Here is a 12,496-nt window from a genome sequence, read left to right as displayed (position 1 = left end):
ATTCCCACCAACAATGTAGTAATTGCTCTTTAAATTTGGGGTGTTATTTAGCTTTTCACATTTAAACACCTTCTTTCTCTGGTCCAGTCATAATTAACCCAATGGCAGGAACCACGTCCTGTAAATTTTAGCACGTATACAATATTTAACACCATAGGTTCACTTAATTGCTGCTCAACAAATATTTGTTAAATCTTACTTCATTGTGTGTTGAGGAAGTTTTCTTATGGCTCTGATGAATGCCACGTGAGAGTTGTCCACTTTACGTGTGTACTATTCCTAGGAGAGGACATTCTTAGGAGAGGTGACATTCTTAGGAGAGGTGCTGTCCATTGCTGTTGCTCTTCCAGGATTCTCTGTTATCATTGTCTCAGAAAGATCAACCAGTCCTTAGATCTGCTAACAGGTTTGGTTAATTTGAATAGTTCAGCATAAGGACTGTAGCTGACACCAAACATGTCCTAAAACTTAGTAGATAACAAAGTTTTATTCCATATGCTATAAAATATCTAAACAAAAAAGCTCTACTCCATGAGTTTTACCCAACCAACTTTTTATTATGAAAAATGTCAAACATATGTATAAGTTGGAATAATATGTCCATGTACAAACCACTAAAATTTAACATTTGTTCATTTGTTCATTTTGTTTGTATTATATATATATATTTGCTGAATGGTTTGCAAGTAAGTTGCTGATATTCCATTGAGTAGTAAATAAAGCTGAAAATTAGTTTTATAATTATCACCTTTTATGAACAAATTTATTTTATTTTATTTTTTAATAATTTTTATTGGAGTATAGTTGCTTTACAATGTTATGTCAGTTTTTGTTGTACAGCAAAGTGAATCAGCTATACACATACATATATCCCCTCTTTTTTGGATTTCCTTCCCATTTAGGTCACCACAGAGCACAGAGTAGAGTTCCCTGTGCTATACAGCAGGTTCTCATTAGTTACCTATTTTATACATAGTAGTGTATATATGTCAAACCCAATCTCCCAATTCCTCCCACCTTCCCCTCCCCCCCTTGGTATCCATACATTTGTTCTCTACGTCTGTGTCTCTATTTCTGCTTTGCAAATAAGTTCATCTGTATCATTTTTCTAGATTCCACATATATGCATTAATATGCAGTATTTGTTTTTCTCTTTCTGACTTACTTCACTCTATATGACAGTCTCTAAGCCCATCCATGTCTCTGCAAATGGCACAATTTCTGAACAGGTCTATTTTAAATGTTTCACAACTTTTTTTTTTTTTTTTTTTACAAATTATATCCCTTTCTCCAAAAGGATAAGAGGCTGTTTGATGGCATCTGGCATCTTTTCCTCAAATGCCAAAAGACTTGTATCCATGGAAGAAGAAAGTTTAAGGGAAGTGGGGAGCTGACACCAGAATTTCTCTTAGTAAGGGAAATATCTTTAATGTCTTTGTTTAGGAAAATATCTTGATAGGTCATTTGAGGATGAAAGGTGAGACCCTGTACAGTTTCACAACAACGTGAGGGTACTAAAGCCCTGTGAATTTCATACTTTAAAATGGTTAGTTTTATATTATGTGAATTTCACTTTAATTTAAAAAAAAAGAAAAAAGTGAGCCCCTAGGAGAATGGATTGGCAGGAGGAGAAGTGAAAGTAATAGCTAACGTACTCTGCATAAAAAGAATGTGGACTTAGGAGTTGAGAAGCAGAGGGAAAAGGGCAGTGGGTGTTGAGCCCATGGTGGGAGTCTAGAGACTGTGAGGAAAAGCGGCTAAGAAGAATTTTCCGAGCATAAACGTCTAATATTCAGTTTTAATTTGCCTGCCTCCATCTCCTGAAACCAATAAAAGTCAGTGATACACAAACATGCCTTGTGTGAGCAGGCTAGTGTGTGTGTTAACCCTTCTCTGGAGCCACACGGGGCAGAACAGGAGTAGCACATGTGCCAGCCACGTGATCCAGAAACCTCCAAAAAAGTACACTTCAGAGCCAGAGATGAGCAGAAAACATACAAGTCACTGCTTCCTTCCAGAGTCCTTGGGGACATCAGAAGGTCTGTGAGACTGTCCTCATGAGAATGTGGTTGAACCAACTTAGCCTGCCTCTCAAAGCGCAGGCAACTTTAGTTGACATCTCAGTGGCAATAAAGTGTCAATTCATTGACTTACAGGTTCATTCTCGATTAGTCATCCATCGTACTTGTAGTGAAATGCCTCTTTTTAAAAGACAAGCGACCAGACCTTTAAAGATGTGGATCTCAGGGGTTGTGACAGCTCTACACTTCCTAACACTTGCCCCTGGAGTCATCCTCCCAGGTTCTCTAGAACCAAGCTTGGTGGTTCAGAGACTGGGCTCCCAGCACTTGCCTTATATAAACCTAAGGTGTTCTGTGTTTGGAATTAGAACCCCTTAACTTCACTTCTAACTGGATGGTGATAGTAGGAATCAAAGGAAGTAGGGCCCCTAGGGAAGGGCATTCCTGTGGGGAAAGAGTGAGGACCATTTTTTAGAGTTCCCTAGTTCTCCTACTCAGTTCTCTGTTCAAATCTGAGAGAGAGTTTGGTGTGTTAAACGAATGGAAGGTTGTCAGTCCCATAAAGTAAAATGGTAATGATGAGCAAGCCCTTATATGTATGGACCAGGCACCATGCCAAGCATGTTACCTCATGTGATCTGAGGTAGGTACAGTTATATTCCCCCATTTAATATGTTAGACATTAAAGTTTAGCGAGGTTATGAAGTTAAGTGACTTGTCCAAGGTCACACGTCCAGAATATACACTTAAATTTTCCTATAAAACCTGTGTGCTTAACTATCATGCTAATAGTTAAGTATAAACAACTGCTGGAGTTTTTCCCACAAAAAGGTTCTGCTCATAGTAGGTATATAGTCAATACTGACTGTGTTGAAGGCTGCTTTGATTCATTTAAAATGTTGCATGTAAGTCTAAGTCTGTTTTGCACACCAGCCAGACAGCATTTGGGCCCACTGTGTGTCCTCTGAGTCATGGTCTGTTGCCGAAGCATTGTTGTGAAGTATTTCGGAGGAAATTCTAGGCAAAGGAAAGTTCCGTGTTCCAATATTCGTCAGTCAGACTTTGAGAAATCTTGGATCCCTTGAAAAACAGTCAGAAATCCATTTCTGTGTTCTATGACTCTACAAATACAATTTTTAAAAATCCAAATATAGCTCGGACCATCAGCACTCTATTTCATTGTTGCTAAAACTGGATTTCTTCTGAATCCTTAGAACTTCAAAATAAACTTGGGGACATTCATCAGCTTGCCAACTTTTTATTTTGCAAATCGGTGAAGGACATTAAAAAAACCTTGCCGCCATTCATCACCATCCTTTAACATAAAAAAGAATGTCATGTTATAATAAAATACAATCCTTTAAATTCAGTAGATCTAGATTTGTTAAAAGATTGCCATATATTCCTTATTTTTCTCATCAAGGACCATGAAAACTTTCTCATGGATCAACATTTGAAAACTACTGGTCTAAATAACCGAAGTCTATATTCAAAAATTCAGTAGAGATTTCTGCACCTCTAATGCTCACCAACTTCAGTTATCTCATATTCGGAAGGAAATATATATAAAAAGCGATCTTGGTTACAAAAATAAATTAATAACTTACTTGGCTTTCTCTTCCAAAATTGCTGATCCTGAACTTTGGAAGGGAAAAATATCTGGATAACTGATTCCTGGCTTACAAATTTTGCCAAGATTTCAGGATTTAGGGAAAAAACAGCATTTCTACTGTAAGACTTCATAGGTTTGTATGTCATATCGAAAGTCAATCAGTAATGATTATACCATGATAATATTTACATTTCACAGGGAAGCAAAATACTTGGGGACGCCTCATGTCTCTGTCTAAAGATTTGTCATTCATTTGCATTCAAATAGATTCTTTGTTTTCACTCACCCAGAATAGTTCTCAACTTATTAGCTAAGCAGACTAAATAGAGTTGCATTCATGCATTTTAATGTCAATGTAAAAAGGGTTTTCCTAGATTTTTTTCTATTCAGTCAAATCCTCCAAAAGATGTCTAATCACTCCCAGGTTCAGTTACTTAAACATTTCACAATGTTGTCACTTGTATATAGTAAAACAAAAAAGAAACTTGCTTTCAGTAACTCAGAGAGCCATACTCCAGCTATTTAGAACTTCATTCTGGTGAGAGAAATTTCTTGAATTCCATTTGCAACCTGATTTGTGAGTGGAAGATTTTGCCTATTGCATAGCTATATGACATTGTTCAGTATGTATAATATTTGTTCTTTAATTGATAAACCACTGCTGGAGTTTAGCAGGATTATAATATCCTGAAGGACAGGATTTGGCCATAGTGCCTGCCATGTGCACACTAGAGCATCAGCAGATGCTTGTTGAAAGAGTGACATAGCTTGGTGAGTAATATGAACAAGAAAAGCTCTGCTGGACAACTTCATAGGAATGGGCGCTCACTGCCCTCTGGGTGAGTGGGGAAGATTGTGTGGAGGAAGTAACAGCTGAGTAAAATCGCAGGATCACCAATGGAGAATGGGAAGAAGGCATTCCTACTAGAAAATACTAACAAACATACAAGAAAATGAAAGGTAAAAATATTTTGAAAATGACAGGTTAAATTTTGCCAGGAGCAAAGATGTAATGGCAGTTTGAGAAATAAAGCTGAAGGGTAGGATCCTGGTTGTAGAGAATGCCAAAAGCTAGGCCGATTTTGGACTTTCCATCAAAGAAAAGGTAGGGTCTTGGATGAAGGCGTTTTTGAGCAAGGCATGATCCAAAATGGTGATAGAAAAACATTAATTGCCTCTGCATTGACTGTCAACATCATCTTCCAAAAGCTTTATGAAAAGAAGTACTTTCAGCCTTTAAGGGCTAGTCATCTAAAAACCTGTGCTTGGGCTTCCCCGGCGGCACAGTGGTTGAGAGTCCGCCTGCCGATGCAGGGGACACGGGTTCGTGCCCCGGTCCGGGGAGATCCCACATGCCGCGGAGCGGCTGGGCCCGTGAGCCATGGCCGCTGAGCCTGCGCGTCCGGAGCCTGTGCTCCGCAACGGAAGAGGCCGCAACAGTGAGAGGCCCGCAAAAAAAACAAAAACAAAAAAAACCTGTGCTTAATTTGTTCCAAAGTCTTGGCTCCAGGGTGCTTGAGGAATGGAGTTTGGGGAAATCCTTCCTGCCCTCAGATCCTGTTAAGACCTCTGGCGTCTTAAGGGACTCCCCATGAGTTCCTGCCTCCACATTTTTGCACAAGACATTCATGCTGTATTCTTTTTCTTCTCCAAAGCTCCTCCTCTTCCTCAAAGGAGAGGGGACGGGGAATTGTACTGATGAACCTAGTTGCAGGGCAGGAATAAAGATGTAGACATAGAGAATGGACTTGAGGACATGAGGTGGGAGGGGGGAAGCTGGGGTGAAGTGAGAGTAGCATCAACATGTATACACTATGAAATAGATAGCTAGTGGGCAGCAGCAGCATAGCACAGGGGGATCAGCTCGGTGCTTTGCGATGACCTAGAGGGGTGGGTTAGGGAGGGTGGGAGGGAGGCTCAAGAGGGAGGGGATATGGGGACATGTGTATGCATACGGCTGATTCACCTTGCTGTACAACAGAAGCTAACACGGTATTGTAAAGCAATTATACTCCAGTAAAGGTTTATTTAAAAAAAGGAAACATAAAAACAAAAACTTACTGAACCTTCACCTCTTCTGGAAGGACTTCTGACACTGTAACCCCATTTGCTCCATTATTCAGGAAATCCATCCCCAACATCTTCGTGCTACATTTAACTTCTTTAAATTACAAAATACACAAATTCTTGTATATTTATGTCTAAGCACACAGTAACAGACTTTATGAAAGATACGACACCTACCAGCCCCTTTCCACCCTCCACCCAGGACCTGCCGCCCTTGCCTACCCCACTGCACCCAGCTTCACAGGAGGTGCAATGCCCTTGGTGAGCGCTGGTGGTGTAAGAGCTTGCCCTGAACAACAAAGGATTTCTTTGGAGCTGAAGTCCCATGGAATCCATGGACTGTGGATTTTCACCTCTCTTTGGCTCCAGCTTCCTTTCACCAGCATGTGTAAAGCTTCTAGGACAGTTCCCACCAAGAATCCCTTCCCGTGCCTCCTTCCTGTCCTCACTGTCTCCGGTCTCTGTGGGCCTGCTAGTGATGATCAGAATATAGGCTATTAACACGGCCATGCTGTTGATAACCTGGGACTGGGCATCATGAACAGTAAGCATTAAAAAAAAAAAAAAAAAAAAAAACCTCCTTTTTGGGCTTCCCTGGTGGCGCAGTGGTTGAGAGTCCGCCTGCCGATGCAGGGGACGCGGGTTCGTGCCCCCGTCCGGGAGGGTCCCGCGTGCCGCGGAGCGGCTGGGCCCGTGAGCCGTGGCCGCTGAGCCTGTGTGTTCGGAGCCTGTGCTCCGCAACGGGAGAGGCTGCAGCAGTGAGAGGCCCGCGTATCAAAAAAAAAACACCTCCTTTTTATCTAGGCTTAATTTCTTCCTGACTCATGTTACCCTCCACCTGTTCTCTCATACCTATGACTAACAATGGTAGGGACACCCCGCCCCACATACACACCTAATTCCATCCCTCCACATTTTATTTAGTGTTCTCTAGAGCCTGTTTGTCATCTGACCCGCTGTGGGCAGAGGCCCAGATGAGGGAATTTGTGATGCCCGATGGACAGAGGTATATTTTTATCTCCAGATGCCAGCCTGGTAGAAACCATAGCACTTAGGGATTTGGGGCTGGCTCTCTTCCTTGGCAGTTGCTCCCTCCAAAAATATGTCTTCGACTGCCTGTCCCTGCATGCCTCAGCTTTGACTGTCACCAACTGCCGCTTCAGACCGAGCTTCAGAGTCCCACCTCATGGATGCAAATCAAAAAAGAGCTCAGAATCAAGTCTGGGAAGCAAGTCAGAGTAGTTTGATTTGCACGGAGGAGCTCTTGTCGCTGAGTGAAGCCAGCCAAATTCCCCAGGCTTCCCAGCCCTCCGGAAATCAGCCTTACAGGGCCCGGGGGCCTGGGCTCAACAGGGTGGGCGTGATTTGAATGTTCACTGCCGCAGCTGCTGCGCCCGGCGCTGGTCACTGCCATCGGTTTCGCTCCATTTTACTGCCTCAGAATCCCCCAGTGCATGTTAGTGGTTAATACAGCAGCCAGGAGACGCCAGACAGCTCTCGGCACCTGGTTCAAATTTAAGGCTCATTTACACATGATGTCACACACGCATTGTCAGCGCAAGGGAGGTCAGGATGGTTCATTTTGGGAAGGTTCACACTGTTGAGTCTTTACAACACTCACTGCTATTAATGCCTTAACCATCTGACTTGGATTTCGGTTTTCTGGCATGAGGTAATCCCAGGCACTAGATTTATATGCTGAATGGGGAGCTAACAGTGGTGGCTAATCATGCTGGTTTGCAGAGCTGCAACTCTGGAGCCTTGGGATGGAATAAAAGGGCCACAGGGCATGTAGCAAATCATGGAGGTTTTGAGCAGGGGCTGGGGAGGGGGTGTTTGCCTGAGGTGCTAGGCTTGATTGAAGAATAGAAGCTAAACTAAGTTAGACAAGGCCTAAGCCCAGAGACAGTAGGAATTACTCTTGTTTGGCCAGTATTTGGGGTTGTTATATTACCCATCCTTTTGCTCACCATCCATATAAATTCCAGGCCCACCTTCCCAGGCTTAATTCATGTCCCGTGAAGCCTTTCCTGGCCCCCCAGCCCACAGTGATTTCTCACCTGAATGCCCAAGTACTTTCGTCAATAAAATGAGACAACTAACAATTACTGAGTACTTAATTTGTGCTACTAGCTCATTTCACCCTCACATCAATCTTATGCAGAAGGCACTACTATTTCCATTGTTCAGATGATGAAATAGCTTCAGCAAGATTAAATAATGTGTCCCGTGTCAGCGCTGGTAAGAGTCCGGATGGAAGACTGATTCCAGAGCCCAGGTTCTGAACCACTGGAGTAGGTTACATTCTATGTAGTGGTGTTACACTGCCTGTACTACTTAGTGCACTAACACGGGAGAGACAGTCTGTGCCTCAGGGAAATGCTAGAGGAGTGCACAGTAGTGTTGTCTAATGCCTCACATGTGTGTGTGTTGTCTCTGTTGCCTGCCAAGCAGGGACCATCACTTCTGCTTTTCCATATCCCCTAACCTCCTAGCACAGTGCTTCCCGGGATATACTCAGATGGGTGGAGGGATACCAGCCCTCCTCCACCCTCACCTAAGATACTTTCCTACCTAAAACATATTAAAATGTTGAGATCTTTGTATAATCACCCCTATCACTTGTTACTGTCCTCCAACAGAAAACTGGTCTGCTTATTACATCTCCAGTAAGAGTCTCCTTACCTTATAGGAAGTTCAGAGAATGTTCTTTAGACCTGCTCTTGAAGGGTGAGTAAGGGTCAGACAGTGAAAAGGAGAGTGAAGGGCACTCCAGGCAGAGGGGGCAGCGTGGACAAAGGCCTAGAGGCATGATGGCATGTACCCACGAGCACAGCTAGACTCTGACTGGAAAGGGCTCCGAGGAGAGGGCGGAAACCCAGGTCCCACGTGACCCTTCTCTGCTGACACTTGAGCAATGTGGATGACACTCCTGACCTCAACCCTAGGGAAGATGTCTCTGAAGAGTGTTTTCTTAGGAAATGTCTCCTCAGAATGACCCTACAGACACAGTGGTTTTCTTCAGGGTTCTTGAGCATACCCAGATTAATTTAAAAATTAGGCAATTGAATGCCCCTGTCATAAGCCATCATGGCTTCAGAGCAGGATTTAGTGTTCAGTTTGCAAGCCATACTGAGTATCTTGTACTTGCTCCTCTACCCCTTCCCACGCAGCTCTAAGCTTTGGAGGCTGACCCCATGGGACTGTGTCAATAGGTTCCTTTGCCTCTGGCTTCCCGTTGGATTCAGCCAGAGAAAGGCACCAGTGGGAGCTCAGAGAGGAGAGAACAGTGATGTCAGGGTCTATATTCCCCCCCACTCCCTCCCTACTAGGCTACTGTTGGCTGCACCTCTCTACCAAACGCACAACTCCTGTCAGGGGGCCCTCTCCACATAGCCATTTTTGCCAACGTCTGGGTTCTGGTAACCTCCCCCTCCTCTTGCCTCTTCAGTCGTAGTGTGGTAATAGCTGCCCCCTCCATTGTTACTAGCTGTTATGGGCTAACTTGTGTCCCCTCAGATTCATGTGTTGAAGCCCTAACCCCCAGTACCTCAGAATGTAACTGTATTTGGAGTTAGGCTCTTTAAAGGGTGATTAAGTTAAAATGGGGCCATTGGACTGGGCCCTAATACAATCTGACTGGTGTCCTTATAAGAAGAGAAAATTTGGACACACAAAGAGACACCAGGCATGCACACGTACAGAGGAAAGACCATGTGAGGCCATAGTGAGAAGATAGCCTGCAAGCCAAGGAGAGAGGCCTCAGAAGAAATCAAACCTACAACACCTTGATCTTGGCCTTCTAGCCTCCAGAACCATGAGCAAATAAATTTCTGTTGTTTAAGCCACCCAGTCTGTGGTGTTTTGTTACCGCAGCCCTAGCAAACTAATACACTAGCCCTGAGGGTACTTCACTATCCCTTGGTGATTTCCTTAAACTTTGCTTATTATATTGTACAAGTCCCTTTACTAAACTTTCCTTTTGAGCATGTCATCTGTTTCTTTCTGGGACTCTGAGTGACATACAAGCTTGACTCCAACAGGAAGACTTAGTGTCAAAAGCAAGGAGATACCCCATTGAAGGCAGCTCCCACTTAAAGGTGTCCCCCACTCCCCCCATCATGTGAGCCCACTGGGTACTCTAGTGCTACTCCAAGATATTTCCTCTGCTTCGGGGCAAAATGATTTGGGGTTAGTCCTTCCCTATGAGCTTCATTTATACTATGTGTAAAGCAAGAGATGACAAAAGCTACCACTCTGGGGGTATTTAAAGATGAGTATTGGGTGAAAATGTGAACTAACTGCGAGAACCCTACAAAGAACCAAAGTGCCCTTCTGTAATATATCTGTAAGAACTTTCACTGATGAATGTGCGCAAAACATTGCCATCTTTGAAGGCAAGAGAATGATGATTTCTGCTAAGACGGCCCTGAGCATAGTCTACGGGGCGGCACTGCTATTTGCTCAGCAGCTCCCTACTGGCCCTTCATTACAAAGAAAGAAATCAACTTTTATTCCACATGGATACAAACCTCATATGTACAACAGGTGGATGTGTGCATCTCTTCACCTTGCCCCTGCTTTTTTTTTTTTTTTTTTGCGGTACATGGGCCTCTCACTGTTGTGGCCTCTCCCGTGGCGGAGCACAGGCTCCGGACGCGCAGGCTCAGCGGCCATGGCTCACGGGCCCAGCCGTTCCGCGGCACGTGGGATCTTTCCGGACCGGGACACGAACCCACGTCCCCTGCATCGGCAGGCGGACTCTCAACCACTGCGCCACCGTGCCCCTGCTTTTTGTTGGGGAGTGAAGTCAAATGAACCAGCTGGAGGCCAGAGCAGCTCAGACACCTAGAAAGGTACACAGTGTAGTGCAGGAACAGAGCGCCTCCAGGGCCCTGCTTATTTCTAGTAAATGAGGCTCTCGACCATGTTATCTTCACCTGCAAAGCTGAAACGGTCTTCGCTGCCCCCCGCAGCTGCGAAGAGGGAGATCCTGACATCACACACGGGGATGCTGCTAGAATGGGTCTGGTCCCAGCCTCCCAGATTGCAACTGTGAGGGGACGGACAGGCTCTGGATACTGAGTCGGGGCCTGGAAAGCAAAGGGGTCCAGGTAGCTTCTCTCATCCTTGTTGCCTCCTCTGCAAGCTGGACCCTCTACTGGCCTTTCCCAGCGTGGGACAGGACTCAGGCTTCCTCCTCAGTTGGACCTCTGGCTCACCACGAAGTAGAGCCGACTCCAGGGTGATAGGAGCACCTTCTTGTTAGTGTATTATTATGGCTGTTCAATTCTCATCAGCTGTGGCTTCACTAAGGCTTTCTTGTGGGTAAGAAAAACATACTGAGGTATGACATGGTCCTTGTGGGTTAGCCAGGTGAAAAGAGAATAAAAAGCTCAAGACGCAGAGATCTAGGAGTGTCACCCCAATGTTATTTATAAACTTCAGACAAAACGCAAGTTTACTACTTTTTCGGGATCCATCAGAAAGCTGAGGTCCCAGGGTGATCACCTCGCCTGAAATCTAAGGATCGATGTGGGTCTGTGGGGAAGCACGAAACACAAGCTCGTGCTAACCCGGGGAGCAGATGCAGCCAACAGAATTCACCTGGAGTCTATAAAGAATTGGTGGAGAATCAGCGTGGGCTGGAGAGGGAGCATGAAGCCGCCAGGGACTACAGGTATAGCGGGGGTTTGCGTCTTCTCCAAGACTTTTCTCCGTGGAGCCCATTGGGCACTCACCCAAAAGACTGGCCAAAGTCCTGAGAAAGACTCCCTCAGTAGTGCAGGTCTGGAGGAGGGAAAAACAGCCCCTGCAGAGGGGCGCGAAGCCCCACCGAACCCCTCCGCTGTCTCCCTTCTGGAGCAAAAAAGCCTAATCTGCTGGAGAAAGGGCAAAACACTGTTTCCCTTAGAGCGCTGGCAAGCCTGGGGGAAGGAAACAAAACAAAAACAAAACCCCTCCACCCTAACGAAGGGGTAAGAATTCAGAAAAGGAAAACTCGGACTTTATTGCTGGCAGACGGGCTCTACAAGAAACGTTGAAATTCTTCAGGTGGGAGGAATGCGATGCAAGATGGAAACGCGCTGGAATTTGAATCAAAGCAGGTAAAATACACGTAAAATTTTAAATTGCTCTAAAAGATACATGATTGTCAAGAGAAAAAAATAGCAGCAATGTATTGAGTGTACAAAATGTAAAATGTATAAGAGTACACATGTTGGGTGGGAGGAGATTGGCAATATCCTGCTGTAAGGTCCTTATGGTACACATGTTAAAAATCCAAAATTCAACCGAGTGAACTTTAAAGGTCCTCTTGACTTTATCCAGTGATTCATGAATTGGGCAACAACCAGTCCACTAGATAAAAAGGAGCTCCCAGGAGCTGTAGGCAGAAGGGAGCAGGAACAAGGAAGTTGTATCAGGCAAGAAAGCTGGTTAACTACTGGAAGGTGACTTTCCTTTAGAGGATGGCACGGGTCTATCAGGCAGATGTCCTGACTAGTGATGATCAGGTGATTCCTTTTCTTTGGGGGCGTTGGGGGGGGGGTAACGCGGGCCTCTCACTGCCGTGGCGTCTCCCGCCGCGGAGCGCAGGCTCCAGCCGCGCAGGCTCAGCGGCCATGGCTCACGGGCCCAGCCGCTCCGCGGCATGTGGGATCTTCCCGGACCAGGGCACGAACCCGCGTCCCCTGCATCGGCAGGCGGACTCTCAACCACTGCGCCGCCAGGGAAGCCCGCTGATCAGGTGATTCCTGATTGACTGGTTTAAGATTCCATTTCTGGGAGAGGCCAA

The 12,496-nt window shown here is 45.1% G+C and overlaps 1 long non-coding RNA gene across 1 annotated transcript; it reads right to left on the bottom strand.

The window, feature by feature from the left end:
• Positions 1 to 1,250: 1,250 nt before the first annotated feature.
• Positions 1,251 to 8,525, bottom strand: LOC309819098. Its single transcript, XR_014296405.1, has 3 exons — positions 8,386 to 8,525; positions 5,695 to 5,794; positions 1,251 to 3,336 (listed from the first exon to the last, which is right to left on the bottom strand). It is a non-coding gene; the product is annotated as an uncharacterized lncRNA (long non-coding RNA).
• Between the last annotated feature and the right edge of the window lie 3,971 nt (positions 8,526 to 12,496).

Source organism: Grampus griseus (genome assembly GCF_964374135.1).
Source record: "Grampus griseus genome assembly, chromosome: 2".
NCBI classification, from domain to species: domain Eukaryota; kingdom Metazoa; phylum Chordata; class Mammalia; order Artiodactyla; family Delphinidae; genus Grampus; species Grampus griseus.
Note: the sequence above shows the minus strand (reverse complement) of the source record. Positions and strands in the feature narration are given on the sequence as shown.